Source organism: Procambarus clarkii, chromosome 61 (genome assembly GCF_040958095.1).
Source record: "Procambarus clarkii isolate CNS0578487 chromosome 61, FALCON_Pclarkii_2.0, whole genome shotgun sequence".
Taxonomy (NCBI): Eukaryota; Metazoa; Arthropoda; class Malacostraca; order Decapoda; family Cambaridae; genus Procambarus; species Procambarus clarkii.
Window position 1 is genome coordinate 9,190,824 of NC_091210.1, and position 25,327 is coordinate 9,216,150.

The window sequence follows — 25,327 nt, forward strand, 5'->3', positions numbered from 1 at the left end:
AACCCTTGAGCTGTAGTTGACCCCAAACCCCAACCCGTGAGCTGAAGTGGACCCCATACCCCAACTCGTGAGCTGTAGTTGACCCCATACACCAACCCATGAGCTGTAGTTGACCCCATACCCCAACCTATGAGCTGTAGTTGACCCCATACCCAAATGCGTGAGCTGAAGTGGACCCCATACCCCAATCAATGAGCTAAAGTTGACCCCATACCCCAACCCGTGAGCTGTAGTACACCCCATACCCCAACCCATGAGCTGTAGTTGACCCCATACCCTAATGCGTGAGCTGAAGTGGACCCCATACCCCAACCCATGAGCTAAAGTTGACCCCATACCCTAATCCATGAGCTGGAGTTAACCCCATAACCCAATCTGTGAGCTGTAGTTGACCCCAATCCCCAACCCATGAGCTGTAATTGACCCTATATCCCAACCTGTGAGCTGTAGTTGACTCCATACCCCAACCCATGAGCTATAGTTGACCCCACTCCCCAACTGATGAGCTGTAGTTGACCCCATTTTACGGCCCTATTGGGTCGCAACCGGGTTCTTCTCTGATGTTATTAGAGTTTGGGTATCTGGCCCCAAGCTAGTAGTGGCTTTCAAGGGGTGCGTTCAGTAAAGCAAGTTAAATTAAAGGGGAAGGGATACAAATGCACTGCTTGATATATATATTTCTACCACCACCATAAATAAATATATCACAGTCACATGCGGGAGCTATAACTACACTTATGTACAATAACTTGTCTTCCTCCGAAGACTCAGGATGTTCCACGGTGCTCACGATGAGTAGCCCTGGTTCTCTTCTTTGAGGCCCACGATGAATCCTCTGATTCTCTCGGTGAATCTACCCTGGCCACAGGCCAGCCAAATCACAGTCCCACTGGGTGCTCCGTCGTGGAGGCCTTCAACCACAAATCCAGCCTGTAGCTGGCAGGTTCCGATCAGCTCCGCTGTGTAGGCCACTCCACGACCGATACTAGGGTTGCGAGCCCTAGGCAGGAGCCTCGTGTGATCCTGCTGATCACTCTCCTCTCTCAGCACCACAGTGGCTAGTCTCTTCCAACAGCCAGCCCCGGATAAGACGATTCCTGGTACTGCCCCGTCACAGGCAGGCTAACACTCTCAATAGTGTTCGTCCGGGGGTGACTCACAGCTTCTGCAGCAAACACGTGGAGAGACTTTGGCTGCCTTGGGTAGACTGCCACATCGTCCAATACAGCAGTCCCAGGTCGACTCTGTAATCAGACACGTCATTAGTACTGGGGACGCTCTAGGGCTTAGACACTCACTTACAGGCTTAGACACAAACGCCCACCTATCCACTCCATAAATGGTGTTGCTGTCTAAGCGCCACCTCACTTTTTACTCCGTAAAGGAGTAAAAAGCACTACTCCTAACCAAAACATAAACCTGATAATATTCTACAAAACCAAGAAGACTTCCGAACTCCTTATCAAAAACAGCCCGAAGCCGACGGAGAACCCTCTACAGCAGTCAAGCGTTGTATACATGTACACTTGCCCCCACGAAGGATGTAACCTTCAATGTAAGTACATAGGTATGACGTCGACCAAGCTGACGAGGCGTTTGACATGCCATCTTTAATCTGGTGCCCCTAGGAATCACATGAGACAAGCCCATGACATTACTCTAACAAGAGAAATGTTGAACAAGAATACTTGCATAATAGACAAAACCCAAGATTCAAGAAGATTACAAATTCTTGAGGCAATTCACATAAGAATAGAGCGACCTACCATGAACACCCAAATCACGGAACTATTTACTCTACCCACCATGAGAGTAAGGACAAGACAAGAACATATCGATGCCAACACAGAAGACAATGTCCAACATAACAGGCCAATTACACTGGATTAATCTTTGTGTTTGGATAGGAGATGCCTCGTATGGGCCAATAAGCCTTCTGCAGCCCCTATGTTTATCCCTTATGTATCCCCCCATGTTTTTCACCTTCATTGTATTATCACCTGACCTAATGCGGGTATAAAATCAACAAGTATTGTAAGATCTGTTCACTTGAGAATGAACCATGGAGGTTCGAAACGTCGTGCAAATTATACAAATAAGTGTAATACACTCTATAGTAAATCACTTCTTTTCTTCACCTTAAAAGTACGAAAATGAGTTTTGGAGAACTCCTATTCCAATTAAGCCCTGATGCTAAGAAAATAGTTAGAGGGATAGAAGCCCTAAACCAAAAAATAATAAATACAGAATATGCGGTCATATTCAATGAAACATATATATATATACATATATATAATATAAATAATGTGTGTGTAAACATGTCACGTGTGTGTAAATCACAAAAATTAACACTTGATGAAAAATGTGTCAGTGTCAGACCACGGAGGAAGAATTGAAACAGGAATTTCCTTAAGTACTTTCATCTATTAATACATCTTCAGAAGGAATAATTTTTTATATAAATTAAATAAAAAAAAATCATTCCTCCATGGTCTGACACTCATATATATATATATATATATATATATATATATATATATATATATATATATATATATATATATATATATATATATATATATATATATATATATATATATATATATATATATATATATATATATATATATCAAATGCTGCGTGTACCTGAAATGCTGCGTGTACTAGTGGCTTTACAAGATAGTTCTTATAAAGATAGCATTTTGTGGTTATTCTCTATACAGTATCTGGTTCACCTAACAGTAAATAAGTACCTGGGAGTTAGACAGCTGCTATGGGCTGCTTCCTAGGGATGTGTGTGTGTGTTTGTGTTCATGTTGAATTTTACAAAGTAGGAAGAGATGTTTGTAAAAAAAAAATCAAATATTTTTGAAAGTATAAATAGATTTGATATTTTTCTTTAATTGTTTATTTCTGCTGTCTCGCCTCCTTTATAAAATGGCATCATTCTTGCTTTTTTAAGGATATCAGGAAAAGTAAGGCACTCCAGAGATTTGTTAACTCCTTCCTAGTGTTGCCTAGCCCAGCACAGCCTAGACAAGGCAGGCTGGGCATCCTAGCCTCACACAGCTTAGCCCCAACCTACATGTAGCATCCCAGTCCATCCTAAGTGATCATTACCTTACTGGCTGTGTTTTCTCTTCAGCCCTGAATGTAATGTGGTGGAACATAAGCAGATACATATCAGGTCTTAGAGAATCTGTACTTCATACATTTCTTAATAATGTCTCACAAATATTTAAATAATTAAAAAAAATTGTATAATAACTTCATATTATTCTTGCAATTTATTTTTGCATTTTTTTTATACAAAATTTACATTTTAAAAGATTACCTCTATTTTTAGATTGATGACTTGAAGATTACAGTGCCATCCACAGCAAATCATGGTCTTAAAATATCTCCTAGCAATGACGAGACCAATTTTCACAGAGATCAAATTTTTGTTAAGCATTAGTCACAGGTAAATATATATTATATATATAATATTATATATATAAAATTAACTACTTCATTGCTCAAAGCACCTTTAGACATTCTGAGAGTTGTGCTATTTTATTAATTAATTAATTAGGCTATATTTTAATGTTTTGTAATGTTTTCATTACTTTTTTTGTTTTGAAATATAAATTGTTGAGTTTTGAAACATTTTGACATTAACTATACCTGAATATTTATAAACAAAAAAATACCAGAACTATGTCCTTGACAATTGTACTAAGAAGTCTTTGCCAAAATCAGGTGCTCAGTGCAGTAGTTAGAAACTTAAAAGTTGTACCACCTCTGGTGCAAGATTAGGGACCCATAGCCTCAGAGAAGAAAATAGAGAGTACTCAGAGAAGGCCTTGAATAATAGGCAGGCTGTTTGTGTGTGTTTCGACGGTAAGCTTGCTGACACCATATGTAATTACCTAAGTGTAGTTACAGGATTAGAGCTACGCTCGTGGTGTCCCGTCTACCCAGCACTCTTTGTCACATAATGCTTTGAAACTACTGACGGTCTTGGCCGCCACCACCTTCTCACTTAACTTATTCCAACCGTGTACCACTCTGTATGCGAAAGGAAATTTTTGTATATTTCTTTGGCATCTTTGTTTAGTTAGTTTAAATCTATGACCTTTTGTTCTTGAAGTTCCAGGTCTCGGGAAATCTTCCCTATCGATTTTATCAATTCCTGTTACTATTTTGTACAAAGTGATTTTATCACCTCTTTTTGTTGTCTTCTAGTTTAGGCATATTTAATGCCTCTGACCTCTCCACATAGCTCTTGCCCTTTAGTTCTGGGAGCCACTTAGTAGCATGTCTTTGCACCTTTTCCAGTTTGTTGATGTGCTTCTTAAGATATGGGCACCACACAACCGCTGCATATTCTAGCCTTGGCCGAACAAAACTCGTGAACAATTTCTTTAGTATTTCGCCATCCATGTATTTAAACGAAATTCTGAAGTTAGAAAGCGTGGCATAGGTTCCTCACACAACGTTCTTTATGTGGGCCTCAAGTGATAGTTTTCTATCTAGAATCAACCCTAGACCTCTTTCTTTTATCAGAATTATATAAAGATTTCTCACATAATTTGTAGGTTGTGTGGGATCTATGTTCTATTCCACATTCCATAACATGGCATTTATTCACATTAAATTTCATTTGCCAAGTGGTGCTCCATATACTTATTTTGTCCAGGTCTTCTTGAAGGGCATGACAATCATCTAAATTTCTTATCCATCCCATTATCATAGCATCATCAGCAAACATGTTTATATAATTCTGTATTCCAACTGGTAGATCATTTATGTAGACAATGAACATTTCTGGTGCATGTACTGTGGTACTCCACTTGTGACACTTCTCCAGTCTGATTGCCTCTGATTACTGCCCTCATTTTTCTATCAGTCAGAAAATTTTTCATCCCTGTTAGAAGCTTACCTGTCACCCATCCAAAATTTTCTAGTTTCCAGAACAACCTCTTATGTGGAACTCTGTCGAAAGCCTTTTTTATGTCTAGATAGATGCAGTCAACCCAACTACCTTTTTCCTTTAAAATCTCTGTGGCTCAATCATAGAAACTGAGTAAATTCGATACACAGGATCTTCCAGATCGAAAACAATACTGTCTGTGTGATATTATATAATTTCTCTCCAGGTGTTCTACCCATTTAGTTTTTATTATTTGTTTTTTCAATCTTTTCACTGTTACACTTGTCAATGATTCAGGTCTATAACTGAGAGAGGTGGGGTCTTCCCTGTTGCCACTTTTGTAGATTGGAACTATGTTAGCCTTTTTCCACATGTTTGCTATGACTCCTGTACACAGGGATGCCTGAAAGATCAGGTGAAGTGGAAGGCTGAGCTCAGATGCACATTCTCTCAGAACCCATGGTGAAACTCCATCTGGACCAACTGCTTTGTTCTTACTTAGCTCCTTTAGCATATTTTCCACTTCATCTCTAGACACCTCTATACGCTCTATGATGTTCTCAGAAATTCTTATTGTGTCTGGTTCTCTTAAGATTTCATTTTGTATAAACACACTTTGGAACTTTTGGTTTAATGTTTCACACATTGCATTATCATTTTCTGTGAATCTGTTTCCTATTTTCAACCTCTGGATATTATCCTTTACCTGCAATTTGTTGTTTATGAATTTGTAGAATAGGCCCAGTTCTGTTTTACATTTATCCATTATCCCTTTTTAAAAATTTCTTTCTGCCTCTTCCCTTACTGCTGTATAGTTGTTTCTCGCATCTTTGTATCGCTGGTATGATTGGGGGTTTGGCTTCTTTCTATATTGATACCTGCTTGATGGGGTTCTGCTCTTCTACTCCCCAAGCCCGGCCCGAGGCCAGGCTCGACTTGTGAGAGTTTGGTCCACCAGGCTGTTGCTTGGAGCGGCCCGCAGGGCCACATACCCACCACATCCCGGCTGATCCGGAACTTCTCTTAGAAAACAGTCCAGTTTTCTCCTGAAGATGTCCACGGTTGTTCCGGCAATATTTCTTATAGTCGCTGGGAGGACGTTGAACAACCGCGGACCTCTGATGTTTATACAGTGCTCTCTGATTGTGCCTGTGGCACCTCTGCTCTTCACTGGTTCAATCTTGCATTTTTTTCCATATCGTTCACTCCAGTACGTTGTTATTTTACTGTGTAGATTTGGGACCTGGCCCTCCAGTATCTTCCATGTGTATATTATTTGGTATCTCTCTCATCTCCTTTCTAGAGAGTACATTTGGAGAGCTTTGAGACGATCCCAATAATTTAGGTGTTTTATCTCGTCTATGCGTGCCGTATATGTTCTCTGTATTCCCTCTATTTCAGCAATCTCTCCTGCTCTGAAGGGGGAAGTGAATACTGAGCAGTACTCGAGACGGGACAACATAAGTGACTTGAAGAGTACAACCATTGTGATAGGATCCATGGATTTGAAAGTTCTCATAATCCATCCGATCATTTTTCTGGCCGACGCAATATTTGCTTGGTTATGCTCCCTAAACATTAGATCGTCGGACATCATTATTCCCAAATCCTTGACATGCTGTTTTTCTACTATGGGAAGATTCGATTGTGTTTTGTACCCTGTATTATGTTTCAGATCCTCATTTTTGCCATACCTGAAATTTATCACTGTTAAACATCATGTTATTTTCTGCTGCCCAATCGAAAACTTTGTTGACATCTGCTTGTAGTTTTTCAATGTCTTTCATTCCATTTTTGTGTCTTTTGGTCTGTGGCCCTCTCTCAATTTCTGTTGAACCAATCCTGTTTTCTGGCCCTGCATCTCTGTTTTGGTATGAATGTTTGTGTGCCTTCATTGTATATTTTGCAAAATTTGGCATACATTTAATTTACTTCCCTGTCTAGCAACAAGTCTGCCTAATTACTTATTAAAAATTTTTTAAAGTTCCCCATAGTGACCTCTCTCTCTCTTGAAATCAAGTTTATCAACTGTTTCAATGTCCCCATTTTCTGTGTGTGTGTGTGTGTGTTTGGAGGCTAAGCTTGCTGATACCTGTGTGTGTGTGTTTGGAGGCTAAGCTTGCTGATACCATGTGTGTGTGTCTGTGTTTGGAGGCTAAGCTTGCTGATACCATGTGTGTGTGTGTTTGGAGGCTAAGCTTGCTGATACCATGTGTGTGTGTGTGTGTGTGTGTGTGTGTGTGTGTTTGGAGGCTAAGCTTGCTGATACCATGTGTGTGTGTGTGTTTGGATGCTAAGCTTGCTGATACCGTGTGTGTGTGTGTGTGTGTTTGGAGGCTAAGCTTGCTGATACCATTTGTGTGTGTGTGTTTAGAGGCTAAGCTTGCTGATACCGTTTGTGTATGTGTGTGTGTGTTTAGAGGCTAAGCTTGCTGATACCATGTGTGTATTTGGAGGCTAAGCTTGCTGATACCATGTGTGTGTGTGTTTGGAGGCTAAGCTTGCTGATACCATGTGTGTGTGTGTGTGTGTGTGTGTTTGGAGGCTAAGCTTGCTGATACCGTTTGTGTGTGTGTGTGTGTTTAGAGGCTAAGCTTGCTGATACCATGTGTGTATTTGGAGGCTAAGCTTGCTGATACCATGTGTGTGTGTGTGTTTGGAGGCTAAGCTTGCTGATACCATGTGTGTGTGTGTGTTTGGAGGCTAAGTTTGCTGATACCATGTGTGTGTGTGTGTTTGGAGGCTAAGCTTGCTGATACCATGTGTGTGTGTGTGTGTTTGGAGGCTAAGCTTGCTGATACCATGTGTGTGTGTGTATGTGTTTGGAGGCTAAGCTTGCTGATACCATGTGTGTGTGTGTGTGTTTGGAGGCTAAGCTTGCTGATACCATGTGTGTGTGTGTGTTTGGAGGCTAAGCTTGCTGATACCATGTGTGTGTGTGTGTTTGGAGGCTAAGTTTGCTGACACCGTATGTGTACTCACCTATTTTTACTCACCTGTTTAAATAATAATAGGGGTGTGTACCACCTCTGGTGCAATTGTAGGGACCCACAGCCTTGAAGAAAATAAGAGTATTCAGAGAAGACCTTGTGGATTCTCACTGAACACTAATCTTTTCTTCTCCTACCACCCCTCTTATTTTGTTTTATGCTGTATTCTATTATATATCATATAAATACATAGCCAAATGGCAATATTTATTATGTCTATACAAAAAGAAGACATTCACTTTATTTTTTTTCTCTCCTTTGTTTCTATGTGGATTTTGTTGTGACTAATGATTCTCCTCCTTTCCCATCAACAGGTCTTCCTCACTGGGCTTGCTCGGCTTTTGTGTTACTGTGAGGGTGCCATCATCGTTTACCCTTCAAGACTGACTCATGCTGGCATTGCATTTGTGGACTTCCCTTCACAGTACACAGTCCTTCTCCATATGGTGATTGTCCAGGGCAAGCAGGGTGTGACTGCCATCTTGGAGAAGCAGGGTCTTTTAATATGAAGAATCTTCCGTCTTCTCTACTTACGCCAGCTTGTGCCAGCTTGGGCCAGCCTTGCATTCTTGTTACTTCATGGCCCTTGGGCCTTTTTTATTTATTTTACATAATAAATTTTTTTATTAATACCCGTGTTTCACAAGAGATCCTTAACATTTTAAGCACCAATTGTATTGACTAATGTACGTCTTGTAACCTTTAAGACATAAATAGACAAGACAGATAAATGAGTGAATAATACTGAGTGACTAGGTTAGGGCGAGGAACATAGTACAGTGTCTGACTTTGGAAGAATGCCTACTGTTTTAGAAACCTTATTGCCATGATCATAATCGTATGGGTTAAAAAGCATTTGTTGTCACTCCTACACTGTGGCTTGTTGAGCTTGAAACCTTTGCTCCTTGTTCGTGTTACATCTGACCTTTTGAAGAAATTGTATGAATCAATATCCTCCAAATTGTTCAGTATTTTAAAGGTTTCGCTCTATTACTCTCTCATTTGCATATATCTAAGCATATAGATTAGATATAGATTTAGATTAGATGTTTTATTCAGGTAAAGGTACATACATTGCAGATGAGTTACAAAGGGAAAGACAATGACTAGAGTTCACTAGCTCTATTGGAAGAGAAACGTCTGCAAGACAAGTGTGGGCAAAAATTCAGGTAGAAGCGGCTCACCACGACCCCCAACGGCTTCATTTTGTATCTTCTCCAACTTGCCCATCCTACCTTTACCAAAACAAGAAATGACAGGTGCAGCATAATCAATAAGAAATCTCACAGTACTCAAGTACATCATTCGTAGCACTTGGACTCCCACTCCTTTCCACAGCATGCCAAGGCCTTCAGAGGTTGTAATCTCTTCCGACATTGACTCAACAGTCTGTTCATCTCAGTTTCCAAACTCTCATAGGTATATCCAACATATATGCCTAAATATTTATATATATTAACTCTCTATATATTTTTACCGTTTATTTCCAATATAATGGGCCTCCGACTTCTACATTCAAACTTTAGTTTTGTCTTCATTAACCACTAGTCCCATGTGGTGACACAGGTTTCCGAAATTGTCCAACACTGTTTGAACCTTTGAAATATCTTTGCCCTGAAACAAAATATCATCGGCATATATGATTGGAGTTACCCAATTTGAGTATTTCTCAGATGCTATCTTATTCATTAGTACATTAAACAGGGTGAGACTCAACACTCCTCCCTGATGGTGTGCAGAGTTCTTGACCTTGATACCTTGAACCTTGAACCATACAACCTTGATACCACACCTGAGCCTTCCTTTCCTGAAGATAATCCCCTATCCAGCGCAATAATCTCCCTTCAACACCAAGACCTAGCTAATTCATATAAAATAACCTCTTTGTTGGCTTTATCAAAAGCTCCTTATAAATCAATAAAAATTCTATAATAATCATTACCATTAGCTAGACATTTAATAATACAGTCAGAGGTACTTTTTCCTCTGAGGAACCCGAAAAATTATTAGACAGCTGATCACCTATTATATACAAAAGTTTATTTAAAATGATCCTCTCCATCATTTTACAAAAACACGAGGTTAAAGACACAGGTCTGTACTCTCCATTGGCTTTAGGGATAAGGATGATCATAGTTCTTTTTCATTTACTGGGAATTCTGCCCTCTTTATAACTAATATTAAAGAGGTCTAACAGCGGGCTTTTCGTCATAATGGCAAGTTCATTAAGTATTTCATAAGTTACTCCATCCTCCCCAGGGGGCGGTAGATTTCCCAACTTTAATCGCCGTTATTAGTTCTTCTCTGGTAATACCTGTGCAAGTGACATCACCACTGTTACCTGCTGTAAGTATAAAATCCTTTCTTAGATCTTTCCAAGAATCAAACGACTCTCTCGTTACAGCGGGTAATTAAATGAACTAAGTTTGGCAGCTTCCGCCCATTTATTCACGAGACCTTTTGCAATTCCTTACGGGTCAGGATGTGCAACAAAATTATGATTTTTACCCCTTATTTCATTTATGTCTTGGCAGATTTCCTTCACGTTTGTTACTCCTAACTTTCTCTGCAAACTCCTGCCAATACTTGCTCCAAATTTCCTTTCTCTTCTCCGCACACTTTTATGGGGGAGGATGCTTTTCTATACCAGATGTTTTCCGGTTCAATGTTGCATTAAATACATCTACCTCCTTAATTAAAACTTAATAAAATGCTTCTGCCGAATCTGGCTTATAAGTATCATACCAAGACTTAATATGACCAACAAGACCCCTTAATTCTCCCTTATTAAACTTTAAGCTTTTCCTCTGAAGGCAGGCATGCTTTTTATCTAGTTTAAGCTGTATTTGTAATGCAAAATCTCTTAGCATTTCATCCACAGTAAGACAATTCTCCTCTATGCCCTTAGCATTTATCAAACAAGCATAATCTAATCTCCCTCCCCTCAGATGAGTAGGAGAGGGCTCGCCCAGCAGTTGAACATCTTCATGTTCAACATGTTCATCTTCATGTTCAGAATGTTACCATCCCTATCCCCAGTTTCCTGGAGTGCTACTATGTTAATATTCTCTAAGAGTATAATAGTGTACATCCACCACTCTAGTTTTTAATCCATTAACGTTCCAAGATAATATTATCAATCTACTTTCATCCATGATTAATAATAAAACTACCTTTGCCCTGTCCGTCACATTCCATGAGATACGAGAGTACCTTAGAAACTTCCTTCCAACTCCGTAATATTTTTTCTTTCTCCTCACTTGCACATCTACTACTAACATCGAAGGTAATAGTATTCATATCTATTTTCTTTGTTATTTCTGTATACCTTTTTACTTATAATAATAATAATAATAATAATAATAATAATTTTTATTTAGGCAAAGGTACATACATAAAGAGATTTTACAAAGTTTGTTGGCTTTATAGATAAGAGCTAGTACATACAATGCCTAAAGCCACTATTACGCAAAGCGTTTCGGGCAGGAAAAAACACTACTGACTAAAGCTTAAAACTAATGGGTAAAAAGAAAAAAATGCGTTGAGTACAAATAAAAATAGAGGTAAAAGAGGGGGGAACATTGTTGAAGAAACAGCACAAATACAATTACAAATTATTACAGAAAATTACATTAAAACAGCGTTGATTTGAAAAACAAAAAAAAACAAAAAACATACATGGGTTGACAATAGAGGGGTAAGGTAGGTTACAGGGAATTTATTAGGTATAGCTTCGTTTTTAACTTAAACTGGTTGAGAGAGGTACTGTCTTTAACATGGTTGGGAAGGTCATTCCACATTCTGGGCCCCTTGATTTGTAGAGCATTTCTGGTTTGATTAAGTCGTACTCTAGGAATATCAAAACTGTATTTATTTCTGGTGTGGTGCTCATGGGTTCTGTTACAACCTTCTATGAAGCTTTTGAGATCAGGATTGGCATTACAGTTTAGCGTTTTATATATGTATAGTACACATGAGAGAATGTGCAGTGACTTAATGTCTAACATATTCAGGGACTTGAGTAGGGGTACCGAGTGATGTCTGGGGCCAGAATTGGATATTGTCCTAATAGCAGCTTTGTGTTGAGTAATTAGAGGACGTAAGTGATTTTGGGTAGTAGAGCCCCAAGCACAAATACCATAGTTGAGATATGGATAGATAAGGGAGTAATAGAGAGTCACCAGGGCAGGGCGTGGTACATAATATCTGATCTTAGAAAGAATGCCCACAGTTTTTGAAACTTTTTTTGATATGTTTAGAATGTGTCCCTGGAAATTCAGCTTGTGGTCAATGAGAATGCCAAGGAATTTGCCATCTAATTTGTTACAAATTTGGGTATTGTTTATTTTGAGATTTATTTGATTAGAGGATTTATTGCCAAACAGAATATAGAAAGTTTTGTCAATGTTAAGGGTGAGTTTGTTGGCAGTTAGCCACAGATGGACTTTATTTAGCTCAGTATTTACTGTGGCATTTAGAGCAAGGGGATCAGGACTGGAGTAAATGAAGGTTGTGTCGTCAGCAAATAGGATTGGTTTGAGGTGTTGGGAGGCATTTGGAAGGTCATTAATGTAGATGAGAAAGAGGAGAGGGCCAAGTATGCTGCCCTGGGGAACACCAATGTTGATGGGTAGGGTGGGAGAAATTGTATTTTAACGAAGGTACCCCCCAGGTGTAGGGAGGAATGATCTTTTCCAGGTATATTTTGAAAATCAGCATCGTTTTGCCAGTCGTTTTTCAGTCGTTTTTCAACACACACCTCTCAGTTGTACACCAGACGTCACGTCCTTCACTCACCAGACCACTCCACAAGTGATCATTTGAAATTTCATCATGGAATTCCAATTGACTTATAATCGATCCAGCAATGCTGCTCAGAGTAGGAAAAGACCATCGATAATGGACACCAGTTCCGAAAGTGACGGCGAGTGGCATCACGTGACTAAGGCTAACAGGACAAGCCACTCCATGACGACCCATCGCCCATTAATCTCTCCAGCTTCTCCAGCTCTCCCAGCGCCTCAGACTAGATCTACGTTTCCGGTCTTCAAAGTGCAGCACACGGAAGGTAAGTCTTCCTACGCTACTGTAGTGGACCTGGAAAAAGAGTACCCCCAGCTCCAGGTCAGGGCAAAACCTAATCTCAAAGGAGAATACATTCTAAGGCCAAAAGACGAGTCGGCCGCTACGATTCTAAAAAACTACGCAAAATGTGAGGAATTGAAACCAGAGGATAAAATAAGTAAAGTCATTGTCCTCCATTATCCCTTGCATATGGGCCTTGGCCATCTCGAAAAGCTGAACTATGTGGTGTCAGCAGAGAGATGCCAAGTACGAACAAAACAAGAAACTCGACAAGTCCTTCTCACAGTAAGAGGACGGATCCCAGAAAAACTTGACCTTGGAATCTGGGGGGTGTTCCAACACAGGCCTTACACCCCAGAACCCCTAAGATGCTTTAGATGTCAGAGATTTGGGCATCACAAAGATGGCTGCCAACGCCCAGTGAGGTGCGGAGTCTGCAGCCAGTCCCATGATACAAAAACATGTATTGATAAATTCAAGGCAAACCACCCTGTTCAGGCAAAATGCCCAAATTGTTCCAAGGCACATCATGCCTGGAACTTGAAATGCCCTGAAAGGCTCAAAAGGCTTCAAACGAACCCCACCACGCCTACAGTGGAGCCGAAACCCCACCAAAACGAATACCAGCTCCGATGCCCACTAAAACCGCGTGGGGTCTACCCATTCAGGAAGAGGGGGCACACGGCCCTTCACCATCGGCCATGGTGAAGGGTGAGAAGACAGTACAGGACAAAAAGAAAGATGGAGGACACAAGACTCATGTTCAAAGCAGTCGGCCTCCCATTTCATCCAGCAAGCACACTGGGGCCAATAGGAGTAGCAATTCCAGTGCCAAAGTTACCACCGAGAAGGGTCTAAAAGCCTACTAGGCCCTCAACCTGCACAACATTAAATAGTGCTCCCACTGAACTGAACGCTCTCTGGCCAATGCTCAAAACTTTGGTCACTGAGTTAATCGAAAGTCTGCTGTCTTCACATGGAATCAAGCAAACCACAGAGACTCGGAAGACAATTGAGCACAAGCTCAAAAAATTCGAAGATGTAATATCCACACCGTCAAGACAGCAGGGCAAGGAGGCACCCCCATAAAAAGCAGATAGAGTCCAGGTCGTCGGAAAGCGACATTGATGAGGCAATTTCAGGACCACTAAGAACCTATACCCCAATTGCAACTTCCATGGCGTGTTCATCAGACTCCATGGATACCACGGAATTATCAGCACATTCCAAGAACCTAGAATTCTAAAGATCCTGCAATGGAATGCGCAAGGACTGCGCACTAAATTGCAACACTTGAAATGCATAGCAGCAACCAAAGGCATAGACATCCTGATACTACAGGAGAGCTTGCTTCGAGCCGGATTAGAACCTAAAATCTCAGGCTATCGAGGCTTCTTCCTTCCATGGATCAATGGGCAATCCAGGGGATGTGCAATCTATGTAAAAAGTGACCTGATCTCCAAATCCATAACCAGCCCACCCAATTGTGGAGCAGGGACAGAGGTAATGGGAGTCACCATTGAGCTAAGACACGACAAACTTGAAGTGTTCAATGTGTACAGGTCTCCACAAGCCGAAATGGATCTCTCTGTGTTATTTGGACACGCGACAACAACAAACACAATCATTTGTGGAGATTTTAATGCCCATCATCGATTGGCACTGGGCTCGAACAAAACAAATGAAGCCGGCATACACATTACACATCTACTGGACCAGCTTCCAGAAATACAAATCCTAAACAAGAATGAACCTTCCCACATCCAAGGAGGCAGATTAGACCTAACCTTCGTTTCAGCCTCCCTAAGAGATGCAGCAATATGGTCAGTTGAGCCCACACTCACAAGCGACCACTATGGGGTCCAAATTGATCTTCAGTTAGACCTACCCACCCCACCTCCGCCTCCATCTGAAGCCTGGAACTTTGCTTTAGCAAACTGGGACCGATTTCAAAACCTCATTTCAGAGTGGCAAAGAAACTATGATCTTCCCGAAGACATTAATCAGGCAGAACAAGAATTTGTCAAAGCGATTCAAAGTGCAGCCAACCAATCAATCCCACTGAAAAAACAGTCCACCGGACACCATAAAGATCATTGGTACTATTGCGAACGCGTCAAAGAACTCAACCATAGACTCAATAGAACAAGAAAGCTATACAAAAAGCAGCCAAGTGACCGCAACAGGATCTTACTTTGTGAGGTCAAGGAACATGTACATCGAGAGACCAGACAAATAAAAGAACAAAAGTGGCTAGAATGGTGTTCACACCTGAATGAACACACCTCTCTCGGGGAGATGTGGCAGCAAATTCACCGGGCCAAAGGGAATAAAACACCTAAAGCTCCACACCCAAAGGATCCTCAACAGGAAGCCGAAGTACTGGCAACCAGGTTTGCAGAGAGAGCAGCCAGCAATCAACTTCCACCAGATGTATTAGCAGTACAGACCGGACTAGAGGAAGAAAGGTGGCACAGAATCCTTACAGCATGTGAAGAAGTCTCTGACACTAATGCCCCCTTCACACTGGATGAGCTCGATCGGGCAAAGAAAAACTCCAAGGATACATCCCCTGGAGCCGACAAAATAACCTATAAAATGATTAGAAACCTCGGCCCAGAGGGAGACGCTGCATACCTAAGGTTAATTAATTTAGCCTGGACTTCTCAAACTAGACCTTCTGCTTGGAATAGAGCAGACATAGTGCCGATCCCAAAACCCAAAGATCCAGCTAATCCCAGGCCCATCTCTCTCCAAAGCTGTGCAGCCAAGACGGCTAACAGAATGGCACTCAACAGACTGGAGTGGAAAATGCCTAAACTGCACCATGATATGTATGCCTATAGAAGAGGGGTTGGCACAGTGGAATGTATTACAACTCTGTTAGCCCACTTGAATGACAGACCAGGAATGCTGATATTCCTGGACCTCGAAAAAGCCTTTGAACTGGCTAGCGCCCCAGCTATTCTCTGCTGCCTCATTGACAAAGAGGTCAGAGGCAACCTGCTCTCCTGGACCAAAAACTGTCTCATAAACAGAGAAGCAAGAGTAAAACTTCATGGCACAGTCTCTGAGTACAAAAGACATGAAAATGGTACACCGCAAGGAGGTATTCTTAGCCCTCTTCTCTTCAACTGTTTAATGGAAAGAATAATGAGGTTGAAACTCCCACATCACTGCAGGCTGCTAAACTACGCGGACGACTTTGTCATCATCATAAAAGGAAGGGATGCGGCGCGCCTTGCACCCAAATGCTTAGACTGCATCAGTAAAGAGGCAAAACAGATTGGGATCAAACTCAACCCCTCAAAGTCAAAGGCCATGCCCATAAAAATAGCGAATCCCAACATCCAACTCACAGTACAGGGTCAACCAATAGAATGGGTCGACACCTATCAGTATCTAGGAATCATCCTGGACACACACATGAATTTTAATGCTGAGGTCACATACTTGAGAGAGCGAACTGCGGCCCGGACGGCAATCCTCAGGTCGCTAACCTCCCTTTCTGGAGGAGCCAATCTGCAAGTCCTTCGCACATACTATGTACAGGCAGTCAGATCAGTGATCGATTATGCCGCACCTGCACTCACAAATCTATCACACCAACAGTGGAAAAAGCTTGAAGTTGCCCAAAACAATGCTATGAGAGCTGCACTGGGAGCCCCCATGTGGACCAGGCTTGAAACTCTTAGACTGGAGACGGGTTTGCCCTCTCTACAAGAAAGAATATCACAAAGGACAGCTACAATTATCAGTAAGATAATTATTTCTTCTGATCCAATCCCAGTACGACAGGCCTTGGTGGTTGGACTAGGCCAAAACAATGGAAACTCTTGGGTTGCAAGAGCAGGAAAAGTCCTAAACAGACTACATTTAAAAAACATGATTCTTGATAGAGAGGGTGATCATCCACACCCAAATTACACTCCTTCCTGCGCCGTGGGAAGAGCCTACTTTCAAAATAGTAATAGAAAGTCTCCCAATGAAAAAGGCTGCCTATGATCCGACAATCCTAAGGCGCATAATAGAAGAGCAAATGTATAGCATAGCAGTAGCAGGAGCCACCCACATCTTCACAGACGGATCGGTGGACACAGAAAATGAGAGTGCTGGCGCTGCTCTTTGCACGACCAGCGTTCAGGCATATTGGAGACTGGGAGGACTAGTATCATCAACCCAAACTGAGCTGTTCGCCATACAACAGGCATTCGCATATGTGATTGCACAAAACACTCAAAATGCAATCATACACACAGACTCAAAAGCTGCACTTCAAATACTAGGACAAAAACAGTGGAAAGATAATGTGGAAATAATTACCACCATTTTGTATCAAGGAGCAGTCGCTAAAGGCAAAGGCCTCAACATAACTTTAAACTGGATCCCATCCCATATTGGAATCCCATTAAATGAAAAAGCTGATGAAATTGCTAAATTGGCAACTCGTCATCCAGTGATACATAAAACAATTCAACCCAGCCTAGAGAACATAAAAAACATCATCACCAAAAAACTCTCACATCTCAACAAAGCCTACCTACACCAGAGAATAGCTGAAGGTTCGCCATCTGCAACATGGTATCTTCAGGCAACCAAATTAGAAAGGTTAAATATCCCAAAAGGAATCCACAGGGAAATAGCAGTTAGGCTATATCGACTACGTCTAGGTTACAGATGCAACTGGGAGATTGGTGAACCCCGACAGAGAGAGTGCATCTTCTGCCAAACTGTCACAGAAAAGCCATTACTTCACTATCTTCTGGAATGTGAAGCAACCAATGACCTTAGAAGAGCTTTAAGAGTTCCTGAATCATGCAGTGGCCACCCTGAAGCCATCAACACAGCCACTCTCCTGGTCAACAAAGGTGTCCAGCAGCTGGACACCCTCATAAAGACTGTGAAGCAGTATCCTCCCCCACGATAACAGCTTGATGGTTAAATGCAACCTCAGAACACTGGGGGAAAAAAAAAGAAAAAAGAAAAAAAATTAATAATTACGGGAGACATCTCCCGTCACGCAGGGTGCAGTTGCACCTCCACAAATCTCCAGTATCAGCTCTTGATACTGGTAATGGCTCAAAAGGGCCACCACTTACGGGCTATTCATGCCCGTGCCACCTTTTGGGTGTCTTAATCTTTATCAATCAATCAATCGTTTTGCCACGTACCGCTTCGGTGGGTAGGCGGTTCCATGAGTTAATAACTCCGTGGGTGAAAAAGTATCTCCTGTAACTGGTAACTGGCTATTCAGACGAAGGACTTCGGGTAGATGTAGTTTACATGGACCTGAACAACGGTCGTAGTCTGCTGTCTGCTCTGTGTCGAGGCTGTAGCGTCTTGGGTCGATTAGAACTGTACACGCCGAGTGCTACATTCTTGACTGGAGATTGTACTGTGTGCTATTCGATTGATTGATGAAGATTAAGCCACCCAAGAGGTGACACGGGCAAGAATACCCCGTAAGTGGTGGCCCTTTTGAGCCATTACCAGTATCAAAAGATGATACTGGAGATCTGTGGAGGCGCAACTGCACCCTGCGTGACGGGAGATGGCTCCCGGACCAAATGGTGTGTGCTATTCTGATTTATTTATAAAGATTAAGCCACCCAAGAGGTGGCACGGGCATGAATAGCCCGTAATGTGCTATTCTCAAGTCGCTTGCTTATGTACGGTGACGACACCTCACAGTAAGATATAGAAGGGTGGAAAACCGTTACCTGTAAATAGGGATAGGATTAATGCTTGTGTAATTAGTTATGCCATTATGATGATGAGATAATGGAGTATAAGGATTACTCGATCACTACATCACCTTCAACTATTACCAGGGGAACTATTCCATGGTCCAGCGATTTTCTGAAAAGGAGTTTCACTGGCAAGCATAGTGAATTGAGAGCATAAGAATAAAGGTAACTGCAGAAGGCCTATTGGCCCATACGAGGCAGCTCCTATCTATAACCACCCAAACCCACTCATATACATGTCCAACCCACGCTTGAAACAATCGAGGTCCCCACCTCCACCACGTTACGCGGTAATTGGTTCCACAAATCAACAACCCTGTTGCCAAACCAGTATTTACCCAAGTCTTTCCTAAATCTAAACTTATCCAATTTATACCCATTGTTTTGTGTTCTGTCTTGTGTTGATACTTTTAATACCCTACTAATATCCCCTTTGTTATGTCCATTCATCCAATTGTAAACCTCTATCATATCACCCCTAACTCTTCGCTTTTCCAGTGAATGCAATTTAAGCTTTGTTAATCTTTCTTCATATAAAAGATTTCTATTTTTGGGAATTAACTTAGTCATCCTACTCTAGACACGTTCAAGTGAATTTATATCCATTCTATAATATGGCGACCAAAACTGAACTGCATAATGTAAATGGGGCCTAACCAGAGCAAGATATAGCTGAAGAACCACACCAGGTGTCTTGTTACTAACACTTCGATTAATAAATCCCAGTGTCCTATTTGCCTTATTACGAGCATTCATCCTTTTGTTTTAAATTCTTACTAATCATAACTCCCAGATCCCTTTCACAATCCGACTTCGCAATCTCAACACCATCTAGCTCGTATCTTGTAACTATCATCATTACCTAGTCTCAAAACTTTACATTTATCAGCATTAAACTGCATCTATCAATCTTTTGACCATTTCAAAACCCTATTTAGATCAACTTGAAGTGATAGTGAGTCTTCTTCCGTGTTAATTTCCCTACCTATTTTCGTATCATCTGCAAATTTGCAAATGTTGCTACTCAACATAAGAACACAAGAACACAAGAACAAAGGCAACTGCAGAAGGCCCACCGGCCCATACGAGGCAGCTCCTACCTACAACCACCCAATTAATTTGCCAGTTCCTTTACGACTTGGGACTTAAATCCATTTACACTTTGGGCTTCTGAGTCTTTTAGTTTGTCAATGCTCTTCCTGATTGTGTCGCGTGTAATTGGTATTTCTCTTAATTCATTCTCCTTACCTCCGACAAACATTTGTGTTGGTGATGGGATGTCATTCAAGCTTTCTAGTGTGAACACTGATGTTAGGTATTCATTGAGTGTGTTTGCCGCCCTTTTATCATACAACTTAAAATTGTTAGTCTCATCTTTTATGGGTCCTACGGAGTCAGTTCTTTGTTTGGGTTTTACTTCGTATATATTTGCCCGAAACGCTATGCGTATTAGTGGCTTTAGGTATTGTATTTTAAATTTTAAAATTTTGCCCCGAGGAGCGAGTTTATTGGGAGTACTTAGCTGTATCATTAGCAAGGTAATTAACTATAGTTTGCTGTGCTCCGTCCTTTAACAAATCCATTGACCCCCTCCCCTAACCTGCCTATTTTGTGCAATAGTCGGTTTAGGATGATCCTTTCAAGCATCTTCCAAGTGCATTACATGAGACTGATAGGTCTGTAATTGCCAGGGTCATTGGGTTTCGGTATTGGGACCATTATTGCATGTTTCCATTGTGTGGGCAACACTCCACATAGGAATGACTTGTTAAACAGGTGGAGTAGTGGATTGCCAGACACTTCACACAGTGCATTGAGTATGTCGTAGGTGACGCCATCTTCACCAGGTGCTGTACATTTACCCTTTTCATAGCCCCCTTTACTTCCTGGGCTGTAATTGGTTCCCCATACTCGTCATCACTAGATTGTGCTCTTTTTATCCTAATCCTTCTGTCATTATGTCGGAGGAGCTGTTCCCTGCTTACTTCTGCAGGGAGGGAGGAGGATGATGCTGCATCACTCCACTTGTGAATTAGTTCTTCAGCCTTACCCTGGGGGTCGTTGTGAGCCGCAGGCCGGGCTCTGCTCCCCTTAGCTACCTGAATTTTTGCCCACACTTGTCTTGCAGACGTTTCTCTTCCAATAGAGCTAGTGAACTCTAGTCATTGTCTTTCCCTTTGTAACTCATCTGCAATGTATGTACCTTTACCTGAATAAAACATCTAATCTAAATCTATATGCTTAGATATATGCAAATGAGAGAGTAATAGAGCGAAACCTTTAAAATACTGAACAATTTGGAGGATATTGATTCATATAATTTCTTCAAAAGGTCAGATGTAACACGAACAAGGAGCAAAGGTTTCAAGCTCAACAAGCCACAGTGCAGAAGTGACAACAAATGGTTTTTAACCCATACGATTATGATCATGGCAATAAGGTTTCTAAAACAGTAGGCATTCTTCCAAAGTCAGACACTGTACTATGTTCCTCGCCCTAACCTAGTCACTCAGTATTATTCACTCATTTATCTATGTCTTGTCTATTTATGTCTTAAAGGTTACAAGACGTACATTAGTCAATACAATTGGTGCTTAAAATGTTAAGGATCTCTTGTGAAACACGGGTATTAATAAAAAAATTTATTATGTAAAATAAATAAAAAAGGCCCAAGGGCCATGAAGTAACAAGAATGCAAGGCTGGCACAAGCTGGCACAAGCTGGCGTAAGTAGAGAAGACGGAAGATTCTTCATATTAAAAGACCCTGCTTCTCCAAGATGGCAGTCACACCCTGCTTGCCCTGGACAATCACCATATGGAGAAGGACTGTGTACTGTGAAGGGAAGTCCACAAATGCAATGCCAGCATGAGTCAGTCTTGAAGGGTAAACGATGATGGCACCCTCACAGTAACACAAAAGCCGAGCAAGCCCAGTGAGGAAGACCTGTTGATGGGAAAGGAGGAGAATCATTAGTCACAACAAAATCCACATAGAAACAAAGGAGAGAAAAAAAAAATAAAGTGAATGTCTTCTTTTTGTATAGACATAATAAATATTGCCATTTGGCTATGTATTTATATGATATATAATAGAATACAGCATAAAACAAAATAAGAGGGGTGGTAGGAGAAGAAAAGATTAGTGTTCAGTGAGAATCCACAAGGTCTTCTCTGAATACTCTTTATTTTCTTCAAGGCTGTGGGTCCCTACAATTGCACCAGAGGTGGTACACACCCCTATTATTATTTAAACAGGTGAGTAAAAATAGGTGAGTACACATACGGTGTCAGCAAACTTAGCCTCCAAACACACACACACACATGGTATCAGCAAGCTTAGCCTCCAAACACACACACACACACATGGTATCAGCAAGCTTAGCCTCCAAACACACACACACACATGGTATCAGCAAGCTTAGCCTCCAAACACACACACACACACATGGTATCAGCAAGCTTAGCCTCCAAACACACACACACACATGGTATCAGCAAGCTTAGCCTCCAAATACACACATGGTATCAGCAAGCTTAGCCTCTAAACACACACACACACACAAACGGTATCAGCAAGCTTAGCCTCCAAACACACACACACACACACATGGTATCAGCAAGCTTAGCCTCCAAACACACACACACACACACACACATGGTATCAGCAAGCTTAGCCTCCAAACACACACACACACACACACATGGTATCAGCAAGCTTAGCCTCCAAACACACACACACATGGTATCAGCAAGCTTAGCCTCCAAACACACACACACACACACAGAAAATGGGGACATTGAAACAGTTGATAAACTTGATTTCAAGAGAGAGAGAGGTCACTATGGGGAACTTTAAAATTTTTTTAATAAGTAATTAGGCAGACTTGTTGCTAGACAGGGAAGTAAATTAAATGTATGCCAAATTTTGCAAAATATACAATGAAGGCACACAAACATTCATACCAAAACAGAGATGCAGGGCCAGAAAACAGGATTGGTTCAACAGAAATTGAGAGAGGGCCACAGACCAAAAGACACAAAAATGGAATGAAAGACATTGAAAAACTACAAGCAGATGTCAACAAAGTTTTCGATTGGGCAGCAGAAAATAACATGATGTTTAACAGTGATAAATTTCAGGTATGGCAAAAATGAGGATCTGAAACATAATACAGGGTACAAAACACAATCGAATCTTCCCATAGTAGAAAAACAGCATGTCAAGGATTTGGGAATAATGATGTCCGACGATCTAATGTTTAGGGAGCATAACCAAGCAAATATTGCGTCGGCCAGAAAAATGATCGGATGGATTATGAGAACTTTCAAATCCATGGATCCCATCACAATGGTTGTACTCTTCAAGTCACTTATGTTGTCCCGTCTCGAGTACTGCTCAGTATTCACTTCCCCCTTCAGAGCAGGAGAGATTGCTGAAATAGAGGGAATACAGAGAACATATACGGCACGCATAGACGAGATAAAACACCTAAATTATTGGGATCGTCTCAAAGCTCTCCAAATGTACTCTCTAGAAAGGAGATGAGAGAGATACCAAATAATATACACATGGAAGATACTGGAGGGACAGGTCCCAAATCTACACAGTAAAATAACAACGTACTGGAGTGAACGATATGGAAAAAAAATGCAAGATTGAACCAGTGAAGAGCAGAGGTGCCACAGGCACAATCAGAGAGCACTGTATAAACATCAGAGGTCCGCGGTTGTTCAACGTCCTCCCAGCGACTATAAGAAATATTGCCGGAACAACCGTGGACATCTTCAGGAGAAAACTGGACTGTTTTCTAAGAGAAGTTCTGGATCAGCCGGGATGTGGTGGGTATGTGGCCCTGCGGGCCGCTCCAAGCAACAGCCTGGTGGACCAAACTCTCACAAGTCGAGCCTGGCCTCGGGCCGGGCTTGGGGAGTAGAAGAGCAGAACCCCATCAAGCAGGTATCAATATAGAAAGAAGCCAAACCCCCAATCATACCAGCGATACAAAGATGCGAGAAACAACTATACAGCAGTAAGGGAAGAGGCAGAAAGAAATTTTTAAAAAGGGATAATAGATAAATGTAAAACAGAACTGGGCCTATTCTACAAATTCATAAACAACAAATTGCAGGTAAAGGATAATATCCAGAGGTTGAAAATAGGAAACAGATTCACAGAAAATGATAATGCAATGTGTGAAACATTAAACCAAAAGTTCCAAAGTGTGTTTATACAAAATGAAATCTTAAGAGAACCAGACACAATAAGAATTTCTGAGAACATCATAGAGCGTATAGAGGTGTCTAGAGATGAAGTGGAAAATATGCTAAAGGAGCTAAGTAAGAACAAAGCAGTTGGTCCAGATGGAGTTTCACCATGGGTTCTGAGAGAATGTGCATCTGAGCTCAGCCTTCCACTTCACCTAATCTTTCAGGCATCCCTGTGTACAGGAGTCATAGCAAACATGTGGAAAGAGGCTAACATAGTTCCAATCTACAAAAGTGGCAACAGGGAAGACCCCACCTCTCTCAGTTATAGACCTGAATCATTGACAAGTGTAACAGTGAAAAGATTGAAAAAACAAATAATAAAAACTAAATGGGTAGAACACCTGGAGAGAAATTATATAATATCACACAGACAGTATTGTTTTCGATCTGGAAGATCCTGTGTATCGAATTTACTCAGTTTCTATGATTGAGCCACAGAGATTTTAAAGGAAAAAGGTAGTTGGGTTGACTGCATCTATCTAGACATAAAAAAGGCTTTCGACAGAGTTCCACATAAGAGGTTGTTCTGGAAACTAGAAAATTTTGGATGGGTGACAGGTAAGCTTCTAACAGGGATGAAAAATTTTCTGACTAATAGAAAAATGAGGGCAGTAATCAGAGGCAATCAGACTGGAGAAGTGTCACAAGTGGAGTACCACAGTACATGCACCAGAAATGTTCATTGTCTACATAAATGATCTACCAGTTGGAATACAGAATTATATAAACATGTTTGCTGACGATGCTATGATAATGGGATGGATAAGAAATTTAGATGATTGTCATGCCCTTCAAGAAGACCTGGACAAAATAAGTATATGGAGCACCACTTGGCAAATGAAATTTAATGTGGATAAATGCCATGTTATGGAATGTGGAATAGAACATAGATCCCACACAACCTACAAATTATGTGAGAAATCTTTATATAATTCTGATAAAAGAAAGAGGTCTAGGGTTGATTCTAGATAGAAAACTATCACTTGAGGCCCACATAAAGAACGTTGTGTGAGGAACCTATGCCACGCTTTCTAACTTCAGAATTTCGTTTAAATACATGGATGGCGAAATACTAAAGAAATTGTTCACGAGTTTTGTTCGGCCAAGGCTAGAATATGCAGCGGTTGTGTGGTGCCCATATCTTAAGAAGCACATCAACAAACTGGAAAAGGTGCAAAGACATGCTACTAAGTGGCTCCCAGAACTAAAGGGCAAGAGCTATGTGGAGAGGTCAGAGGCATTAAATATGCCAAAACTAGAAGACAACAAAAAGAGGTGATAAAATCACTTTGTACAAAATAGTAACAGGAATTGATAAAAT

The 25,327-nt window shown here is 41.2% G+C and overlaps 1 long non-coding RNA gene across 2 annotated transcripts in view; it reads right to left on the reverse strand.

The window, feature by feature from the left end:
• Window positions 1–21,366: 21,366 nt before the first annotated feature.
• Window positions 21,367–25,327, reverse strand: part of LOC138354014 (uncharacterized) — a 9,161-nt gene continuing 5,200 nt past the window's right edge. For both annotated transcript variants that reach the window (XR_011223390.1, XR_011223389.1), the window contains one exon: window positions 21,367–21,682. This is a non-coding gene — a long non-coding RNA (uncharacterized lncRNA). The remainder of the gene's footprint in view (window positions 21,683–25,327) is intronic.